Source organism: Leptosomus discolor, chromosome 11 (assembly GCF_034619465.1).
Source record: "Leptosomus discolor isolate bLepDis1 chromosome 11, bLepDis1.hap2, whole genome shotgun sequence".
Classification (NCBI taxonomy): Eukaryota; Metazoa; Chordata; class Aves; order Leptosomiformes; family Leptosomidae; genus Leptosomus; species Leptosomus discolor.
The window spans coordinates 15008955-15030021 of NC_141401.1; the positions used below are offsets into that span (position 1 = coordinate 15008955).

The following is a 21067-nucleotide window of genomic DNA, read 5'->3' on the forward strand; positions in this document are numbered from 1 at the left end:
CGGGTTGGAGGCGCGGTGAGGCGGCGGGACGCGCGAAGGAGGCGGCCGCGGCTGCGCGGGCTGGGGGAGAGAGCGATCGCTGCCGGCGTCCCCTCGGCCCTCCGGGAGAGCCGCCTCAGGCAGGTCAGTCGGGAGGGCCGCGGCTGCGGGCCCTTCTCCTTCCCTCCCCTCCTTGCGCGGAGCGGGGGAAGCGGCTCGGCGGGCGCCCTCCTGCCGCCGCCGCGGCGGGCAGCGGTGAGGCGAGGAGCAGCCCCCCTCGCGGGCGCTGCCGGCGGCCCTGGGCTGGCCTTCCCCGGCGGCCGGGCCCGGCGGGCTTCGCTGCCGGCCTCCGCTGCCGGCCTCCCGTCCTCCCCGTGCCCCGAGCTTGCCGGCGGGCTGCCTGTTTGCTGAGGCCCGTCGGTGAGGGCGCCTGGGGGATCCTCCAGAGCTCGCGTTGGCTGAACGGAGAGAGCTGGGTGAGGGTCTAGGCACTTGGCGCTCTGTGTTCTTCCTTACGGCTCTTATCTTCTCCCTCGGTTCCCGCAAAGCGATGAGAGATAATGATATTTGATGGCTCCCTAGTGCTATTTATTTATTGTTTCATTACGTCCATTTAATGTTCCCATGTCAAGCAGGTTATTTGTCATAGGATGGCTTTCTGATGCTTCTTTCCAGTAACAGGTTTTCACATTCAGTTGTCAGTTCCTGAGCAGCTTAAGTTTTTTATTGTTGAAGTAGTAAAAAACGGCTCCAACCCTAGAATTGAACACACTGGAGCCATGTGCCTTGTGGGGCGCCATTCGTTCAAACTCTCTGAAATACCATTTTGCTGGCCTGGTCCTGGCTTTCTGGAGCAGAGTGAAAGATTGGTGTTACTTGGTGTTAACTTAGTAGCATCTAGCAAAATGAGGGAAGACAAGACAAATAGAAACCCTCTTTTTTTTACTCAGTAGGAAAAAAAATAATCCTGTTCACAGAGAAAGGGAGCTTCTGCTTTCCAGAGAAGTGGCCTCCAATTTTTTTTGGCTGTGCATACCTATCAGTAAAAAGAACTTTTTAGTATGCACTCCCAATATATGTGTATTTATTGATTTATCAATTATGTACAGGTACTATTGTACTGATATACAGTATAAAACATACTCAAAACCACAAAGGATAAGATAACAATGAAATAAACGCTTGTTTTAAAATATTAGCTATTAATGTTACAAAAAATATTTTCTTCTCATGCCGCAGTGGATTGTCTTGCATGTGTGACCCACTTTAGAGATCATGTTCTAAAGCACTGAGGTTTCAGAATTTGGTTAGGACTACTCTCTTGTAAGCAAAAAGAAGCTGGGTGCCACATCAGTGCTAGTGTCACTACAGGGGAAACTTTTTCATTGGTTTACAGTTACTGCCTTTTTCAGCAGGTGAAGTCTTGTTAGATCTTTGAAAACATCATTCTTTCCTGTGGAAAGTGAGTTGTGTAGGTGGGCTAAGCTTGGCTGAGGCCATGTAGTGACAGAACTCAGCATAGTAATTTGGGGGAACTGTGCTCTAGGAAGTTTGTGTGTTGTTCTGAAGTGATCATTCTTAATTTTGTAAGAATGTAAGCATGACCAGCTGTTGAAAGCAAAGAATTTATTTTCCTGACCTGTTTGGTTTTGGTTTTGTTTGGGTTTTTTTTTGTAATCCAGGCCACATGTGTAGATACACAAACTATCTGGTGTTTGAAGATATTAGTGAAATGCCATTTTCTATTTTTTTCTCACATACCTATGTTATATGCTTGTCAGAAGGGATGAGATACTCATCATTTCTGAAACTATACCAGTTGCTGGCAAATACTGTAACTTTAGGCTCCAGGAAGTTGAGGGGAAAGTGATTAAATTTTTTCTCTGTCCTTGGAAATCTGTCATGTCTCAAATCACAAGTTGAGATTACTAATTCTAAGGACATCTAGGCTTAGAAATGGTGGCTAAAGCAGAGTATTCAGTTTAGTCTTAATATTCTTAAGTTTGCTTTTATATAGGATACTATCAGTTTTCAAAATAGAAAAACTGAAGATTGTGTGATCTGACCCCACTGTCTTGATTGTGAATTGAATATCTTTTTCCTTTGATTGCTCATGGTGAGGCATGTAGAGGTGATGTGACAGGCTCACCTTTTATGGCTCAAAGTGGAGAGGAGAATCACGTTTTTTACACTGATGTTTCTTTAGCACCTAGGAGTAGGGTTCAACTCTTCTACCTGTACCTGACTGTTAGGAGGTGACAATAACAAGTTCTAGTACTTTGCAATAAAGCAACCAAGAGGAGACAGATTCTTACCATCTTCCATCTTCTGTTCTTGCAGGACATCTTCCCTCGACAAGCCCAGGCTTTCTGTGTCTGATGGCCAGGGCCTGTGCAGAGAACTGAGAAGACCTGCTGATTACCCTGGTGCTGCTAGACTTGTGAATGAAAGCAGTGACTGTAAGCTGTGTTTTTGTACCTGCACCACAAAGTTATTCTTAGCATCAGAGCACAGGAATTGAGCAAATTGTCAACTAGTGTGTTCAAGTTAACTTTGTAAGCTTTGTTAGTGTATCTGTTCACTTGTATTTAAATGTATTTAAAATAAAGGGTCACTTAGTGTCAAGGTGTGCCCGATTAGCAAGGTGCACCTTCTCACCTGCCAAAGCAAGGTCAGCCTCCCATAGTAAGAGCTTCTCCTTGATTAGATAGGATTTGTTTTAGGGCCTGTTCCTGGATGAGATTTTTCTCAAGCTTACCTCTGGCTGGTGCAAAGGTTGCAGGCAAATTTAGAGCATGTTTCACTCAAACAAGCTGATACAGGTTTCTGAATTCTTGCTGTACCTCCTATCCTCTCCAGGCTGTGGTTGAAAAACTTAAGCACTCCCACTCACTGAAGTGTGAGCAGAGCTGTACTGATTTTTTTTTTTTTAATATTGTGGCATGTGCTGAGAGAAGCTGTTAGATGTTAGAGTACAGATGAAGAGGCTGCACTTGTAATAATGGGGATGCTCTTCTGATAATGATCTGTGAGAGAGAAGGCTACCTCAAGGGAACATGCATGTAGTGTTTTGAGGGCAGTAGGTGGATGAAGAAATATTGTCTTCTTTTTACTGGTTGTTCATGTACCCTAATAAAATCTTCTTTCTGTCTGTAGTTTGATTGGCTTTGGAGAGCTCCTAAAACTAGGTTGCTTTCTGCATTCCTTTAATCTTTTTTATTTTTTTAATTCCATGATTTCCCTTAGAGGGAATATTTCTTGTGTTCATGGGAACTGTTGAACTACTGTTCTTTTTAAGACATGAAGAGTGGTGGATAAAAGCACTTCAGCACTAAGTGTTCACTGGCTATGAATTTACTAAGAGCAGTTTGTTTTCAGAAACCACTGTTACTTTCCTCAGTGGATTTGTTCATGAAAGCAGCTAGAGCTAGTTGGTGTCTATTTGAAGTAAACAGTGTAAGTGGTAACTAAAACTTTTGTTAGTAATGTAGGTCAGGCTCCATTGGCAAGATCTGCCATGTTGTATTGTTGTCTGACTATGAATTGGCTTGCTCCTGCTCGGGGGGTGCCAGCAGTGCAGCCGTTAGCTCAGATGGCAGCCATTAGGTTTTACTATGTGTAGTCTGATACTGGTCATTTGGGGGCAAAACAACTGGATCTGAGTTTGTACGTGCACTGCCAGTGTTACTCCCAGTGGGACAGGTCAGATGGTAAGCAATTTAAAACAGACTAGTCATGTAATAATCTCTTCCATAATGGGATTGTTGGGATGTATCTGTTAAAGCTTTTTGTATGCAAGTTAGTCCCAGAGAGGGTTAATTCTTATCGAATGAGTAACTTGTGTTCTTGGTACCTGTCCATTAGGGACAAACCTGAGACTGACATTCTATTTCTGAAGGGCTACTTAGATAAGGACAGCTTATGGTGAATTGCAGCTAGAGGTGGTTTTGAACGACACTGTTTGTCTGGGAGAAGTCTTTATTCTGTGTTACAGGGGACCAAAACCAATTATGGTGGAATAACTGAACACTTCTAAGTTCTGAATTTGTTAGGGAATCTTTCTTTTTCCTTGACCTTGCTCTCAAATGCTGATGCATTTTGAAGAAAACTTGTCTTTCAGACAAGAGCATTACTGACTAGTTTTTTTTAATAGTAAATATGTTAAACGGAAGCTGTGCTAAGTTGTCTTCAAAGAGGCATATTAACGATTTTGGTCTCGGAAACAAGTGATCCTGCTTTCCTTTGCAGGAGGCTCGGGCAATAGCTGACTTTGGCTGACTGCTTTCAGTCTTCGGGACCATACATCTTACATGGCATACAATGAGTAACAAAATAAATCTTATACTTCACTGTTCCTGAAATTCTTATGACTTGGATTGTTTGTACTGTTGGTTCAGGTAAAAGTGGATCTAAGACTTTGGAATGTGTCTGTTGGGCATTATGGCTGGGATAAATAATGAGGTGGGCAGCTGACACCCTTAGCCTGTAGTTCAAAAAAATTGTGTTAGCATGAAAATGGGAAGAGTTGTTTCAGTTGAAAGACGAAATGGCATAAAGTTTTGTTACTGATGATAAAAATGTGTGAAGTACATAAGGCAGTGAGGATCGTGGAATTGTCAGTTATTAATTGAATTCAAGAGACTTAAGACTGATGGAATTTATTTCTGAACATTTTCCAATTTTGTTTTTCTTCCACTAACTAGTGCAGAACACAGAGGACTTCTTGGCAATTGAGTGAATTACCAGGGGAAAGTCTCCTTTGTTTTATTGTTGTGTTCAAATATGAAAAGATAAATTCATAGCTTTAATTATACAGTGGTGTCTGAGGGATTGTTTGCAGCCGAAAGAAGCTCTCAACAACATGTTCTTAATTGCCCTTCAAAATATTTGTCATCTATAGAACTTGCCAGGACTTAAGTGATGGAATATATGGTTTGTGCTTTCTGCTTGGGAGGGTAATTCTGAAGGAGCTTGAGCCAGTGGATCTTCACTGCTATTGCCCTCTGCTAGGATTCATGCCTGGTTTTGGAAAACTGTTTCAAAGAGCTTATGCAATAAAAGCTGCTTTATCTAGCTGCTAAATTAGTTCAAGGACTTGGACAAGCTGAAAACCGAAGAGTTTGCATGAATGCTAGTATATGTGTGGAGGAGGCAAGTGTGTCTGCGAAGAAGACTGGGAGTAATAAGATGGAGAAGTGCTAAGGCCCATGGTTTAACTGTAACATAAAACTGTATGATGGATGAAATCAAGGGGGTACTCCACCTTAGCTGCTCTGCATCCGTACTGATAGGATAATAACAGTTGCTGAACGGCTGGTTCTGTTCCTTTTCCTTATCCTGATGCTTATCTGATTATGCAGCAGTTCAGGGGATGTTACTGTCAGGAAGGAGCATTGCTTTGCTCCCCCTTTAGCCCCCTGAACCAACTTGCTGCGTTTGTGTGCACTGACTGCTTTGGGCTCAAGCAAAACAGGCATGTGGTTTGTGAGAGGACTAGGACAGTCCACAAAGGTGCACTAGCTGTGGTGTGACGTTAAACTGCAGTGGGTGACCGGCTACTTGGATAGTGCAACTGTTACCTCGTTTGTCCCCTGGATGTGCTGAATGTCCCACCAGGTACAGGGAGTAAGAGAGGTTTGGAGATAGCGGTTTTTGTGGGTTTTTTGTGTTTGTTACTTAAAGAAACAATTTATTTCTGTTGGAATTCCCTTGGCTGCTGTTTCAAAGCCTTGGACATAAGATGGTGTGTTGTCCGACTAACTTTGGAGTGCTGTTTGCTGAAAACTAATAGTTGACAAAACCCAAGTAACGCAAATGAACTTCTTTTTTTGAAGAATGGACTGTCTTTGTCATGTATGTCAGAATAGACTAAGTAGTAATCTCAGGCTTATGACTCTGGGGCCATAATTGTATGTTGATCGAAGGTTGAATTTCTGATGTAGTGGAGTTAGTGTCCCGTACTAGTGTTCAGAGTATACTGTGCCTGACAGTAGACAGAAAGATGAAGTGTCAGTGTCCATAGTTGTGAAAGCAGAGGAGAGATGTGGCAAAACAAGTTCTGGTAATAGTAAGAGACTATACAACAGAGAAAACAGATCAATGTCAAGCAAAGTATTGAAAACAGTAAACTCTGAATCTTCTCCCCCGCTCTTAAATCTGGAGTTCGCTTACATCACATTTCTGCCAAGAAGGCTGGGGGGAATGTTGCTGGTACAGGGTAAATGGCACACAAAGGTAAGAGAAGAAAAAAGCCTGGTGTTGTAGTTTTTAAGGGTGGGGTTTTTGTTTGTTGGGTTTTTTTATTATTTTTTACTGGCATTCTAAACCGTTTTCCTTGGTACAGTGCTCCTCTTGTGTCCCACTTCTCTACAGCTTACTTTAAGAATAAGCATCATCTTCCTTGTTTGCATTTTTACTGATCCAGCATATTGACAAAGACATCTTCTGATACTTAAAGGGTAAAAAATTTAACACTTACTGAAGAAAGATATTCTATTTAAAGCTACCATATCTTCACATAAACAAGCATCTTGTTGGAATATATCATTGATCACAAATTCTATAGGCTTTCTAGAACAGACAAGCGAATCAGAGTCTCCAAAAGTCCTGAACTAGATAGGCATATCAGAATGCTTTTATTTCTCCTTCAGGATGTTTCTTAATATGCAGGTTTTACATTAGTTCTTGCTGCTTGGATCTGAATGTTCATAATTGTCTCAGCAATGGAAGGCTCTGAAACAGGAGCTGGAGGTTTGTGATTCAAAGCAGAGTACTAAAGCAGTGATAAACTGGGAGAAATTTGGAAAACTTAGTGGAAGCAGTGTAGGATTAGAAGATTCATTGCAAAATCGAATAACCACAGGGAAGAGATGTTCTTCAAATCTGCCTGCTTACCACTGCAGTTCTGTAAAAAAACATGACTTTAGGTTTTTTCAGTCCTGACAGCTAGTCAGTTACTGTCATAGGTAACCGTGCTAAAGTCTTTTGGAGCAGATTTACTGCAGTATGCTTTAGCTGGTATTGCACTTGCACGGGACTCATGCTACTGATGAAATGAAATTGAAATAACCAATACTTGACTAAATCCTCACTGTTTCAGTGTGTGGGAAGCATGACAGAATAGACTTCAACTGCTTTTCTGCTGAGTTTAAGATAAGAAAGTGTATTTGCTGCAATTCATGTAAGATATGACACGCCAGTGTAATAAGTATCCCCTGTTAGGACAAATTAATCAGAATTTGTGGAATTCAAGTTCTGTTTCCAGATTTATGGGAAAGAATCTCAGCTTTCATCAGGAGAATAAATGTTTAGCTTTAGATTTAAAAAAAAAAAAAAAACCCCAACCAACCCTGAAAATGTCAAGTCAGTTTATGAGATAATCCTAATTTTTTCTGATAATCATGTTTCCTCCCACTTGGGACTATTTTGGGGCGCTCAGTTACTGGAACAGTTTCAAACGTTCTTAAATTTGACACCACTAGAATTTTAGAGAGATGAATCTCAGGCTATAGGGTTATAGAAATGTAAGTTGCTAACACTTGACTGTGCTACTTGCATGCTTTTTTCTTCTGCCAGCTGCAATGCTTGTTGGATCCTTTGAGCCATTTCACCCTTTAATCTGGCATAAACTGATTTGATAAATGAACTAACAACTATTCTGTTTCTTTAGCATGCTAAAACACATGACTTGTCCAGTGAACAGAGGTGCCAGGCTGAAGATGATGCTATATGAGTAGTTAGTAGTTAAATAGGCTTCGGCTGCCATAAAATTGTAGCCTGAGGCAGTCGAGAGCTATTGTCTGCACCTTCTAGCACTTGACTTATCTTCACTGGGGCAGATGACCTTTCTGAAGGCTTCTCTTGATGTCATGTGAAAGCCACAACTGACTAGTAGCAGAATGAGTCCAAAAAGTTGTCTTCGGTGATTGGGGGTGGCTCATGTAGCATAATATGACAGTTCACCATGCATGGAAGTGGGAGTTTCCATATGCATTCTCTTTTTTAATAAGCTCTGGTATTTATTTGAGCTCTTGGAGTCCTTTCAACTGTGTATTTGAGCTGTGGAAGATACCCAGCTTCCCTGCTTCCCTGCCCTTCTCCCAAAGGGAAGAGTTAGGGAGTTAAAGCAGCTCTGTGAAAAGCCCAGTAAGCTGTGGAGGTTGCCGTAACCAGGCGAGAAAGAAGGGAGCGAGACCTTTCCCTCTCTGCGGCAGCAGGCTATGGCTTAAATCTAGGTTGTGTGAAAATATGGAAAGTTTGGGCAAGAGGCCTGAAAATTGTACGTTATTGTATGCCACCAGTATTTTGCCAGTTTCCCATTCTGCTTCATTAGTTGACAGTAGTGTATAAATCATTACGTGACATTATCAGGATTCTGTAAACTGTCCACTACCACCAAGCACTTAATTGCAACTTGGAAGCACAAATCACATTGTTTTAAACTCTGAGTATAGGAAAAATAAAGGCAGAAAAAAGCTTCTGAATCATATCAGTTTGATCCCTGGCTTTTTAAATGTCAATTTAAGCTCATTTTCTGAAATTGGATGACTTTGAACAAAATGACATCAATTTAAAACTTCTTGGTTACTTGGGGAGAGGTAATGCGACAACTACTTTTTCAATAGTTGTGGTTTACTAACCCGGTTTAACTTTTATATTTTAAAGACTGTACTCAAGCAAACCAGACTGTATTTGGTCACATTAAACTAGTGTACCTTAGGACCAGATATAGCCTGAGGAAGGCCTCCTTGGAGGCAGTGATATGATGAGGTGTTGGAGGTGACTGGATAATCCAGCTGTGAACACTAGCATTTAGCAAAGCTCTGAGCAGCTGAGCCTTAGGTACAAGGACAGAGGAGTCTGATGAGCAAGGTAGTACCCAGGTCTTCTGCTGCTGACACTGCTACAGCTACATTTAGAATTCAGAAGGGGTTGCTAGCACGCTGATCAGAGTCTGAAAATGAGTTGCAGGCATAGTTTCAGTCCTAAAAATGAATGCAGGTGCTGCGTTTGTTTTAACTTCTTGAAAGGACATATTTATCAAACAACAACTTAATCAGAATGTATTGATACAGGTGCTTAGCTCATAGGGCTTAGCCTGTGAAAGTATGACAAAATCTAAGTGGCTGCTACAGTAGAAAGTTGTACAAATGCCATGTGGGACGCTGATGAGGTGATGCTTCTCTTACTGTCAGTCTTTAAAACAAGACTGGGTAACTATTATGTAGACTTTAATTCCTCTTTGTGTTTCTTTTTTTAACAGAGGTTAGGTGGCTGATGCTAAATGGGTCAGTCTGGGCAGTCCCAATCATCCCCTGTAGCCTGTGTCTGGGTATACTGCAGCTTTACAGACAGGAAATAAGTTTGTTTTTTTTTTAGTTCTAGCCCAGGAATCTTCCTTGAAAGTACAAAAATCTTGCAAGTATTTGTATTAGACTAACCGAAGTGCTCTTTGTCTTGACGTAAGATTTGAGTTGATGGTTCATCTGTTTATGTTTGGATGTAAAAAGCTATAGAATTAATAACTGCATGTTAAATTTAGACTGTGAGACTTCACATGAACTATTTTGAATGAGTAGTGATATCAAGGTTTTTGCAGATCAGAGAAACAAGTTTCTTGGCATTTGCTGTGACTTTCTGCTGCTAAATAACTTAGTGCTTAAAAGATAAATGAAATGCAAAGTAATCACCCCAAAGAAGCTAGACAGTACATCAGCAAAAGCTGACAAGGAATTAGAATGGCAATTTATTTGTACGAACAGAGAAGAAATGACAAATCCTTGAAATAGTTGACAAATCGGTTGCTTTTTGGATGTTGAACATATAGGAGGGGTTGCGAGTGTATTGTGTTAAATACTGCAGTGACAAATCATGATTTGTAAATCCCTTTGAGAAATTGAAAGCCTGTGGGAGGCTTGTTGAAAAACCCATAAGGAGATGGTGCCGTGTGGGAAGAAGGTGATGGAGTTGAAAGAAATTGTATCGATGAGGGCATGCAGAGGTTGAGAAGATGTAATCTTTAAAGCCACAGTGAGAAATTAAGGCATCAGGTGCCAGTTCCCATGTGCCAATGAATTCTTGAAGGAGTCAAGAGACCTGAATATTCCCTGTGCTCTTTCTTCCAGAGAGTTCTCTGGCAATTTTTTCACTTGTCTGTGCTGCTGATTTTTGTGACCTTTCTCTCATGCAGATAGACCTGCCTTCAAACATAACAGCTCCCAGCCTCACTCGTGGCAGCAGTCGCTCTTAAGCCTGAACTACTGTAGTAAGGAGGAAATACTTGGTTATTCAGGCAGGCCTTGCATATCGCTGTGAAGATGGTTGCATGCTGCTAGCAGCACGAGTGTTAAGTTTGTGAACCTTAATCTAGTTTTGGCACAGAATGTCTCTTCAATTTTTGGCATAGTGGAGACTCCATTTCTTTTCAGATTTAAACCCCTGTTGTCATGCAGATAATAGTATATCCTCTGTTATACTAGAAATGAGAACGTATGTTTTTCTTATATGCAACAAAGAGCTTGGTGTTACGGTATCTTCTTGGTCCCTCAGTTGTCTGTCCCTATAATCTTGTAAAAGTCTGTGCAGTTCACCGTGCTGCGTCCTCCACTTGAAGGACAGAATATATTGAACAAGTGGACTAATTAGTGGAGTGGCAAGCACAGCAGCCCTGAGCTAAGCTTTTCATTTGAAGAAAAGAAAAAAACCTACTTAAAACTGCTACTGAATTAAACCTACTTGAAATGACTGAGAGTTGGGATCTGTGTAGTGAGCCGAACATGCAACTCCTCTCTGAAGTGACAACTTGCCATTGTTTCTTACAATTTGATGAAATGGTTTGGGTTGGGTTAAATACTGCTTCTTGTACTCAGAGTAAATCTGAGCTTAACGCAAAGGGTGAAGGAATCTCTGTGTAGGGACGGTCTAGCTGTAGCACCAGGAATTGGAGAGAAGATCCTGGATTCCTTGCTAAGGTTGCTTTCGATACTTTTTTTTTTTTTCCTTGTTAATAGATGAGTAAAGTGAGAACTTTGCATCTCTGTTCTGGTAGTAGAGAGAAGAATTGGGGTTTTTTTATTCTTCGCTCCCTCAGGCTTTGTCAGGACTAGGAGAGATGTTGTCTGATACTCCCTCTATTCCTGTGGCCGTTGTAAGGTTTTTTTTCAACTGCTTTTATGTCCTGTCTCCTATCCGTCAGTCTCTCTGTCCTGAGGATAAACAGTGCTTATTTCTGCAGTTGTTGATACCCTACCTACCAAAAAAGAAAAAAAATTAAAGAAAGCAGTGAGGGTGTTTGCTAGTTTACTTCTGTGATGCCCAGAAGCTTTGAGCCAGACAGTCTACCATGGTAGTGTCTGCCATGAAGACGACCTTCAGTTTGGTTTTGAGTATGTGTTGGGACAAGATGACCTCCAGCAGTCTTCGAGTCATTACGTGTGAATAATGCAAGAGATACATTTATTGATTTATGGAAGTGGGGTTAATTCAGGATAGCAGAAAATGTGGACCTTTCTCACAGTTTCCTTTTCCTTTCTCCACAACTGGGTGGGAGCAGCCCAGAAAGAAAACGTGGTGACCAGACACATGCCTTGCTCATTCATGCTTTGCTGGGTGGATATTGGCAAAACTGGTTGGAATCTGCAGATTTTGTGTATGGTTAGAAGATACTTACGTATAAAATGTGTGATGTATATGTATATCTATGTATAAAAAGTGTGATAAATTGTATTTTTGTGATAAATGATATTTACATATAAAATGAGTGCTAAATCAGGTGATGTTAGAAAATGTTACTGAGAAAGGTGTTTTAAATAGGAATACAAATGAGTTCATGGTGATTAAGGCATGGATACTTGAGTAGAGAAAAATGTCAGTGTGAAGTGGATGAATGTTTCCACTTTCTGTTAACTGAACAGTTAGCTGTAAATGAAACATACTTCAATTGTCCAAAAAAAAAAATTACAATTTTTTCAAGCTGAAATTTCAAACAGTCTTTCCTAATCAGGTTAATTACTTGTTATAGTTTCAAATAATAGGCTTCATTCATTTGTCTTTTATGTGCCAAACTCCAAGACCTAGGCATATTGTGCCGTGGGTGGGAGATATTAAGTAGTGTCTCGTGCAGTAGTCCTCCATGGTCTCTCAGAACTTTTTATTTACACGTTGCAACCTGCTCTTGGAAGTTCACTCATTGCTGTTGCTTGGCAGGAAGCAATAGGAGAGGTGACGAGCCTGCTTTGAGACCTAAGTATTCATTGCTGAAGAATCTGTATTACTTATGGCAGCCAGGTAGAGGTTACTTAAAGGTTTACTTGCTTAAAGGATACTTAAGGGTTTCTGCTGGAGTGAATATTTTATCATGAAAAACAAAGCTCAGATGAGATGTGAATTGAACCTGCTAGATTCTTTTTAGTGAGCTTACAGCGGAGCTTTGGAATGCCATGGGCGTATTTTGTCTGCAGTTATACATAGATGACCCTTTCTAGAGGTCAGGAAACAGTTCCAGGGTGGGATTTAGCTGTTTTGGGAGACTGTTAAGCCAAGCTTCCTTTACTGTAATAAATGTTTTATCTCGGGAAGTCCGAAAGCTCAAATATGATTGTTAAAGTTTTCATAGAAGCCGAATACTTTCTGTTTTTAAAAATGTAATGTTTAAAAAGCAATGTCATGCTTTTTTGCCTTTCTTCTGGGAGATGTGGTGAGGAGCAAGATACAGATGAGTGCTTTTTCAGAGAAGCCTTTTTTAAATGAAAAGGGAGTGCTGGTGACTGAAAAGTCAGTTTTCTAACTGAAAAGCCCCTGAGCTGACTTTCAGGATTAAATGTGGTAATGGATCCTCAAGTAATCCGTGTACTTCTAACAGTCTGCAAGAGGTAACCAAGGAAACTAAGTTTCCTGAATTTGCAGCAGTGGGCTTGCACTTCTGTTGGGAAATGTTTAGGCTCCACAAATCAAAAAAGACTGTGTTTACTAAACTGTTGTTTTCCACCAGTTTGCTTTGTCTGTTTCTGATCAAGGCAATGAACTTCATATTAAGAGGTTGTACTGAGGTGAAATCTATGTTGTAGCCCTTCTGAAAATACAAATATTTTTCAGTTTTCCCCACTGTTTAATGCTGTGTAAACCAGAGTATTACTGACCTTTTTGTCAAGGTCATCTGCGCAGACTTTAGCTCTTATTTCTCTTTGCAGTAAGAATTGCGTAATGTGTATTCAAGTCAGATTCTCACAACTTCTAGATGTCTGAAACCAGGCAATGACTGGCAGTTAGCGGAGATGTCCAAAATAAAAGGGTGAAGATTGGTAGCATTTTAAAGACTGTTGCTGAAGTTAGGTTGTATTCTTAGCTCTTAGAGATTACCTATATGACCTTCTTTAAACCAGCTATGCACCTTTACCCATATGTAGGGGTGCTGGGATAATATTGCTGCTGTAGCTTGGAGGAACCATGTTTACTTGAGAAACATATACAGAAATGAAATCATCAAAAGGTAATGTAAAAGCAGTATAAATTTTTGCTGTTTGCTAAATATGGTAAATACTCAAACCTGAGTGCCAAAGGTCTTTCAGAACATTTAGAACTAAATTAGGAATCCTTTCAAACGTAAGTGCATGAGACTGTGTTAGATGTGAGACCTCCATCCTTGTCTTTGTTCAGTCTTCAGCCTATTTGAAGAGATTTACATTCGCTTTTATGACTAAATTTATTGTGTACCTAGATCAACTCTATTTTGCAGAGCTTGTGCATGTTTCCCACCTGCAGTTCCTTGTTTTCAGCATCTGAAGAGCAGCTGTGGAAGAAGGAAGTTGAAAGAGGAGATTATTATAGGTCTTAGTCACACTTTTCCCATGTTCTTGTTTGCTGTTTGTCTCTAAACTCTAAGCAGTGATGCTCTGCTCTTGGTCGCTATTTTCCCCTGGCTTCTTTTGACTCCTTGCCTATGATACGACAGAATAGGCACAAAGAAGAGATTGCAGCATCAGTAAGGAAGACAGTGGGAAGAAGTTAGTCACTATCCTCACAGCAATTTGTTTGGGCTACTGGAAGTAGCTTGGGGATCAGATGAAATATTGCAGATGTTAGCCTGTTGCTCTGAGCACTCAGCCGAGGACATTTAGGCATGCTGCTGGCATGGCTTCTTTCTTTTCCATCCTACTTCAGCTGCAAAATTAAATGTTTTCAGTGTGTATGCCATAGGTGTTCCAGAAATGTGCTCTCTGCCTGCATCTTCCCATACCTCACACACCTGTCTGGATGTCTGAATTATTACTTGAAACTGGAGAGCAGTCAGGCTACTCCAGTAGGCTTATGCTGCTGTTGGTTTTTTCCCTTGTTTTCCATTCATGATGCTAAATAGCACCATTTCCTGTTGCCTTTGGTGGATGAAGATGAAGATAGGTAAAGCTTTATTCTAACTTGTCTACATTCTGCTGATATAAGTTAATCCTTTTATGAAGCCATCAAAGTATCTGGGTTCTTGTATGATTTTTAAATTCCTGTGTGCTTTCCCTTTTGGTAGTGAGAGGGGAATCCTGGTGTGCGCTTAGTAAGAGCATATAGTTTCAGTCTTTTCAAATTTCCCTAAAAATTTTTATTCATGTTTTGGGTGTAGTCTTTCCCTATAGTATTTATCTTTACACATTTCATCTGCGGCCTTAGACAACTTTAAAATCTTGTTAACACTGGTCAAAGGAGCTGTCTGCTGCTTAGGAGAGAGGATGCTTTGGTAGGATTGTGTTGTCATTTCTATTTCTGTTCCTTTTCATGAATCCAGACAAGGAATTCTAAGTGGTGTCTGCTGATATCCTGCTAATTGCTTGAACCTTATGCCTGTTCTTTTGTGCTTGTTTTCGTTATTCATTTTCCCATCAGCCTGTTTCTGATGTCTGTACAATTTTTTATCCTATGGTGCATGGGGAATAATCCCAAATTAAAGACTGTTAGAAGAGCCTTGGCTGAAAAGGGATTTTGCTGCACTTCATGCATTGTGCATACAAACTTTAATTTTTGAGACACATTAATTTATTACCGGGGAGCTTTAAGAACATAATTGAAACAAACAGTCCAATCCAGATCTTCACTATTCTTGATATTAGAAAGAGTTCGCTAGTGCCAGTTCTGTTGATCTTTTACATGGAAAGAAATAGCAGATCAGAGTGAACGATGATATACCTGTTATTTTGCACAACTAAGCCTATCTGAAAATTGTGATTTCTTCTAAATAACAGGGTTTTTTTATTGCTGAAACTCTTTTGTTTTGTGTTGGAATGGTGCAAGGCAACAGCAAGAAAATGAGAGCAAAAATGCATGGGAGCTGGCATGCCATGTTTTTTTCTAAAGATGGGTCTTTTCTGAAACCAGGCAGAATTAGTTGCCTGTTTTGTGTGAGAATCGCTGACTCTTCCCACACTTCATTTCCTCTAACCTTTGTCCCTGTACCCATATCAGTGCATCTAAAATATCCAGTTCCATGCTGTCTTTGTGGCTCTTGAGGTCAGAGTAGATGCTTTTGTGTTGGGTCATGAAGCCTATTATGAGTCATTCTGGTAAGTATATACTCAATCCCTTTTTCAGTGTATTCTCACATCCAAAGTATTCAACCCCATATTCTGTAAAATGATCAGTAATGACTTGTTTTGGTGGGTATGCGCATGAGAAATTCCAATCTCTATTCCTCTGTGGCAGCAGAGTTTCCTCTCCCAGAATTTGTGAGCTAGGAGTATATACTGTACTTCCCCCGACAACTTTTGTGATGAGTAAGGCTTTGAGAGAGAGCAAAAGGGCTAAAATAGCTTTAAAACAACTTTTCAGACTCAGCAGGTGTATCCACTCTTCAGTTATTTTCAAATAAGTAACTTTTCATCTCACTGGCCAGTCACAATTGGGATTTCCTGACATTCAGCGTTATCTCTAGTTCAGAATACTTGTTTGGTATTTTAAATTAAAGTAGTCCTTAAGCATTAATTAATGCTGTTTCTTGTTTCACTTGTGTGATGCTGGCAATTGTTAGAGCTGGGCAAACACCATGCAAAACTTCAGTCTGTTCATTTACATTTTTTAATAAACTGCTTTGCTTGTGGCACTTTCATGTTTGTATTCCACAAACTGGAATGATTGAGTCTCACTGACATAAATGATCAGAGGAACTGAACTTTGATTTTTAAGGAAAGTAACTGTTTACTTGCTGATGGGGAAGCTAACAGCATCTGGTAAAGTCTTGGGTGATGTATAATTACTGTGGTTTCAGAGAAGTGTCTTTGCGACAGGCGTGGTTGTGTCCGTTACATAGTTGGTGGTTATGGGGTTTTTTACGGGGTATTCGTTTTGCCTTGTTAATGTAAAAGTAGCTATTGGGAAATGTTGTCCTGTGAAATATGAGGTCCTCAGATCCTAGAGAAAGTTTCAAATGACAAAGCAGGTGAAGAGGTAGACTTAAGTTGCCTATAGTAACTGGAAATTAGAGAGGGATTTTATGGACAAATTACAAAAGCCAGTGCCATCCCTGGTAGTCAAATACCAGACTTACCTTAGGTAGAGTGATTAATTAAAAAAGTCTCAAGGTTTATTTTGATACTTATTTTTTGTAGTCTGAATGGTTTATACTTTCTCATGTGACACCTATAACATGAGGATTAAATTAATTTTGCAGAGTTGTATATCTAGTGGTATTATTTTAGATGGCAGCTGATACTATTGTTGAGAAAGTTAATTCAGAATAAAATGAACTATCCTAATCCATAGATGCTTGATACCTGCAATGAAAGGCTGGATAACAAAGCCTTCCCTCTCAGTACCTGTACCACAGTTACTGATTTTAGCTATCTAGGGGTGGATAGCACAATTAATTATGGAGTCATCTCATTGTTGGGTTTTGTCTTTCCTTGCGTGCTCTAAAAAGCTTGTTTATTGCTAATGCAAAATTTTTCATGTATTTAAAGGGAGAGGGGATTCAGTGTGGAGCTGTTCTTGCTTTTGTCTGTAATGTTGAGTATATACCTTTCCTGTATGAATAACGACTTAAATTCCAGAAAACAGGAGGATTTTATATATATGAGAAGTCTTGTATATGCCCCATCCTAATGCATTTATATAAATAAGAGTAGAATATAGAATTGGACACTTGTGAGTTTTTTTAAAAATACATTTTTGCAGATGTTTGGCAGCTGTTACTAAGGTTTGAGTATTAATAGCTTTGTTAGCATTTGTCCCAAAGATCTAAATAAACTGAGCATAAGACTAAGCTTTACATCTTTCCCTTCTTTCTTTAAGCTGCTTGGAAATGCAGTGGAACTCTGGAATTTTTTACTGCAAGTCTTTATTTTGGTCTCCAGTGTTTTGTTTTTACTGGCAAGAAGTAAAAATAAAAGCAGTTGGCTGTTCTCTGCTATATACTTTCTGGTCTGACAGAAAAATCTTCCCCCCGATAGGTTTGGCTTGCGATTTTCCTAAAGTCACAAAGACCTTAGTCTAATGAGGTGCCTGTAGGGAAAAAGTCAAATCTCATTTTTTCAGTCAAGGATGTTGGATAACATGCTTGTGCTCCAGCTTGATGGAAGAAAATGCTGCTGTCAGGAGGGAATCTGAACTTCCTCTGACAGCTCCAAAAGCATTGTGGTTTTAATTGGAGATGTTCTTGCTTCAGTTTCCTCTCTGATATTCTGGCTACATGTGGACAGACAGAGGAAGTGATGATCCTACGGGGCTTTCTCTCAATAAATCATCAGCGTTTAAATTATTTACACTATGAAGTGCTTGGATTCAGATGCTTCGATAAGGAATACTGTGGTGGTTCTGTGATGTAGCAGAAGATTTTTTTTTTTTAATCTTATCCTCTGAATGGTAAGGTTTGGAGCTGTTTGTTCTGGCAAAGAAGGATGAGAGACTTCGGGAATAGGAAGTATGCGAGAAAAATCCTCCACTCAGCAGTAACATTTCTAAAATTAGGGCTGGCAATGAGGTAATTGGAACTCCTACAGTGTTTTATAGCCAGGCTGTAAGTCAGATTTCTGATGCTGGCTTCATATTTAAATATGTTTAACTGTAATAAATACGTATTTATAACCTTACCTTTTAATTGGATGGCTAAATAGTTTAGTAATTCTTGATTATTTTTTGTTTGTTTGCTTAGGATAATCTGATGCGATGCAGCCACTGAAAAGTCAACATTGCTAAGGACTCTCTTCACTCTTCTTTTCAGGGCCATTGTAAGTCTCCATGTGACCTTGAGATGAGTAAGAAGTCAGTCTGCATTTGACAGTGACTTACTGCATGACCAGACCTGTGCAGACACTGTAGAGTCCGGCCTCATTTAACATCTGTTGTGAATCACTTTATACAAGCAAAACAAGTTACATTTTGTGAAAGCAATGAGAGAGTACAGTAATTGCTTTGCTTTGGGTCTGGAGAAGACTGTTTCTTCACCTGGAGTGAGCCATGAGACAGCAGTGCACGGTGTTAGAGAACAGTGGCTGCTGGTAGCTTGCATTGGTGGAACAGCCTGGTCATGAACACGTCCTGCTCTGACTATAGTCATCTCCTTTGAAAAATAAGAATGCAGATGTGCTACACTGAGGTGGTCTGCTAGATAAAATTGTTTGACTGCTGATTTTAAATGGCATCTTGGCTGTTTGAGTAAAGTGATCTGATTCATTGAAGGAAAGGTTGACTGTGACAAATTTTACCCTTCATTTATTGCATGCTTAAAAAGCTTTTAAAAAACCTTGGTCTTTAGATTGTGCATCACCTGTGTATTTGTCTGCTGCCCTATAATAGCATTGTTAACAATGCAACCACAGTAATGATATTATGGAAAAGTCAGTCATTCAGTGTAGCCCCTATCATGGATTTGTTCTCACCCTGATCTTACAACTACCTTCTTTCAACTTTTCCTTTCTGCTGTACAGATGTGACTAGAAATTAGATCATCTGGTAGCTTTCAGTCTACCCTAAATAACCCCTCAGCTACTTCATCTTTCCTGTTAGAATAACATTAAAATGGTGGCATGGCCTACAAAAGTTAATGTGAGAAGAAAATAAGGATGTTTATTTAAGCTGTACTTCTCTTTTTGAAAGGTATGTGGTTACCTAGTTTTGTTTCTTCTCTGTTTATTGATGTGTGTAGTAGCACTTAGATGTTTATGCTGTTTAAGTTCTTTCATTGCCCAAGTAATACTCAAACCATGTTGGTACACTCTGTAGTATCAAGTATGATCTCATTGTATGCAACTGAAGTGTCCGGCTAGAAAATTTAAACTGAAAGTTACGGAATACTGTGGTACATTTTCTGCACCATGAAGCTTGTGTTTTCTCTTAGAGATGAGGGAAGGAAGAGAAGGAAAAAGATAAATTAAGCCAGATTTTTGGTGGCATAGGATAATGTAGAACCTTCTCTAGACTCATAAAGAGGTTTAACTAATGTTGGTATACGTAACTAAGGGATCTTTGGAAATCTTATCAATATTTAAACACTGAGAGCATGGAATGGTAGGAAATTTGTTTTTCACTGGTGTTTTTCTTGTCTCATCTTTGCACACATAATGCTGCCTTGTTCTCTGGAGCTCAAGCTTGCACTCTTCCTCCTTGATCCTTGTACTTGCTTTGTTTGCTTTTGCATTTTTATCCTTTTTAAATATCAGTTAGTAGTGGACCCCAATCCAGACATCTGAAATCTCTTCCGGCCTCTGTAGGTCAGGTTGTTACTGCTGTTCCACAGCTGACCACTGCTATGCTGGATGTAGGAAATACAAGGGAAAAAAACCCCTAAAGCTCAAGTTCCTGTGGAGTGTGCACTTGGGAGTAAAATCGGTGCACAGGAGAGCCTGGAGTGTTTAGAACTAAGGTAAAATCAGAAAAATGTGTTGCTGACTCTATTGGCTTAGCCATAGTGGAGTGGGAAGTATATGTCTGCTGTTGGCATTCTGAGAACAGTGGTTCTGGTTGAGCAGTATTGTGCTTAAAATGGAAGCAGAATCTCTATGGAAACTCCAAGTAGTGGTAAGATTGAGCATTACAGTTTTGGTTTGGCTATAGTCTTTGTTACACCCTACAGAAGTTGTAAAAGAAATATAATTGACTACATGCTGGATCTTCCTGAATTGATCTATCCCAGAATAAATCACGATCCTTCAAGTACGCTATCAAATGCGGCTGTTAATTTCTGTAGTCTTTCTGTATTCCTGCTTAGCTGGTTGTTTCCTTGAGCCAGTACAATTAGTAGCATAGCAGTACAGTGAACTCAGAGCTGTTCTAGTTAGAATTAGTTTTGTTTGGAGGTGGTGCTTACTTGCATTGATTTGTGGTGCTTGTAAAGGTTTAGAGTTTAACCTCAATTTCATTTTTACTTTTGCATTGGGGTGGATGTTGTTTAAAAAAATGGAAATGTGTTAGCCATTAAAAAACTGTGTACGTTGTTTCTTGTGCCTTTAACTGAGTCAAATGTGTCTTATTAGGCGCTTTAGCCAGAGTTTAAATTGACGAAACTGCACAAATATTCAGAGCAAATCTGGATGGGACTTGCCAACTGTCGTTTTCAAGTCCTGTGAATTCTGTAAATGCTCAAGTTTGAGAAGCAGCAATTCCCTTCCTTCCCCTGTTCTTTTCCTCAGGTTTTTGTTTTGTCCATTTTGTTACATCCTTGAAATGAGTGTGTAGTTCTTCAGTGGGGTTGAAACTAGTGGATAGTGGCTTTGGAGCAAAGGCTGGGGGACAGTTTTCCATGTGAAATATGACTGAAAGACTTACCTAGGCTCCTATCACTTCTCAGTGAGCTTTTGGGGAACAGTCATCTTTTCTTGCTTTCTGGAAAAGATTAGAAGTTATTGTAAATGCACTGATGCGCTGATGTTAAATTTTCTTTAGCGTGAGGCTCAGTATCAACTGAAAGAGTTAGTATCTACAGCATATGGGTTAAATAAAAAGGAAAAAAAAGTAAGAATGGAGTGTGTGTTCTCCCAGCTTCCTGTGTTTGTCTTCTGTTTATATGTTGTTAAGGTTGATGTCCGTCTGCCTTCCCACAGTTTGAAAGCAAGCTTAGACTCTGCTGCTGACTAGGTCCAGATGTGAACAGGCATATTGGGACCTGGTGAGAAGGTCA

General features: G+C 40.0%; 1 protein-coding gene across 1 annotated transcript in view; it reads left to right on the top strand.

Annotated features, from left to right (window-relative positions):
• The first annotated feature begins 2406 nt into the window (after positions 1 to 2406).
• The window catches only part of HMG20A (high mobility group 20A), a 37143-nt gene continuing 18482 nt past the window's right edge, over positions 2407 to 21067 (top strand). The window contains exon 1 of the mRNA XM_009949845.2: positions 2407 to 2438. The gene's annotated coding sequence lies outside the window, so the exon portion shown is untranslated. The remainder of the gene's footprint in view (positions 2439 to 21067) is intronic.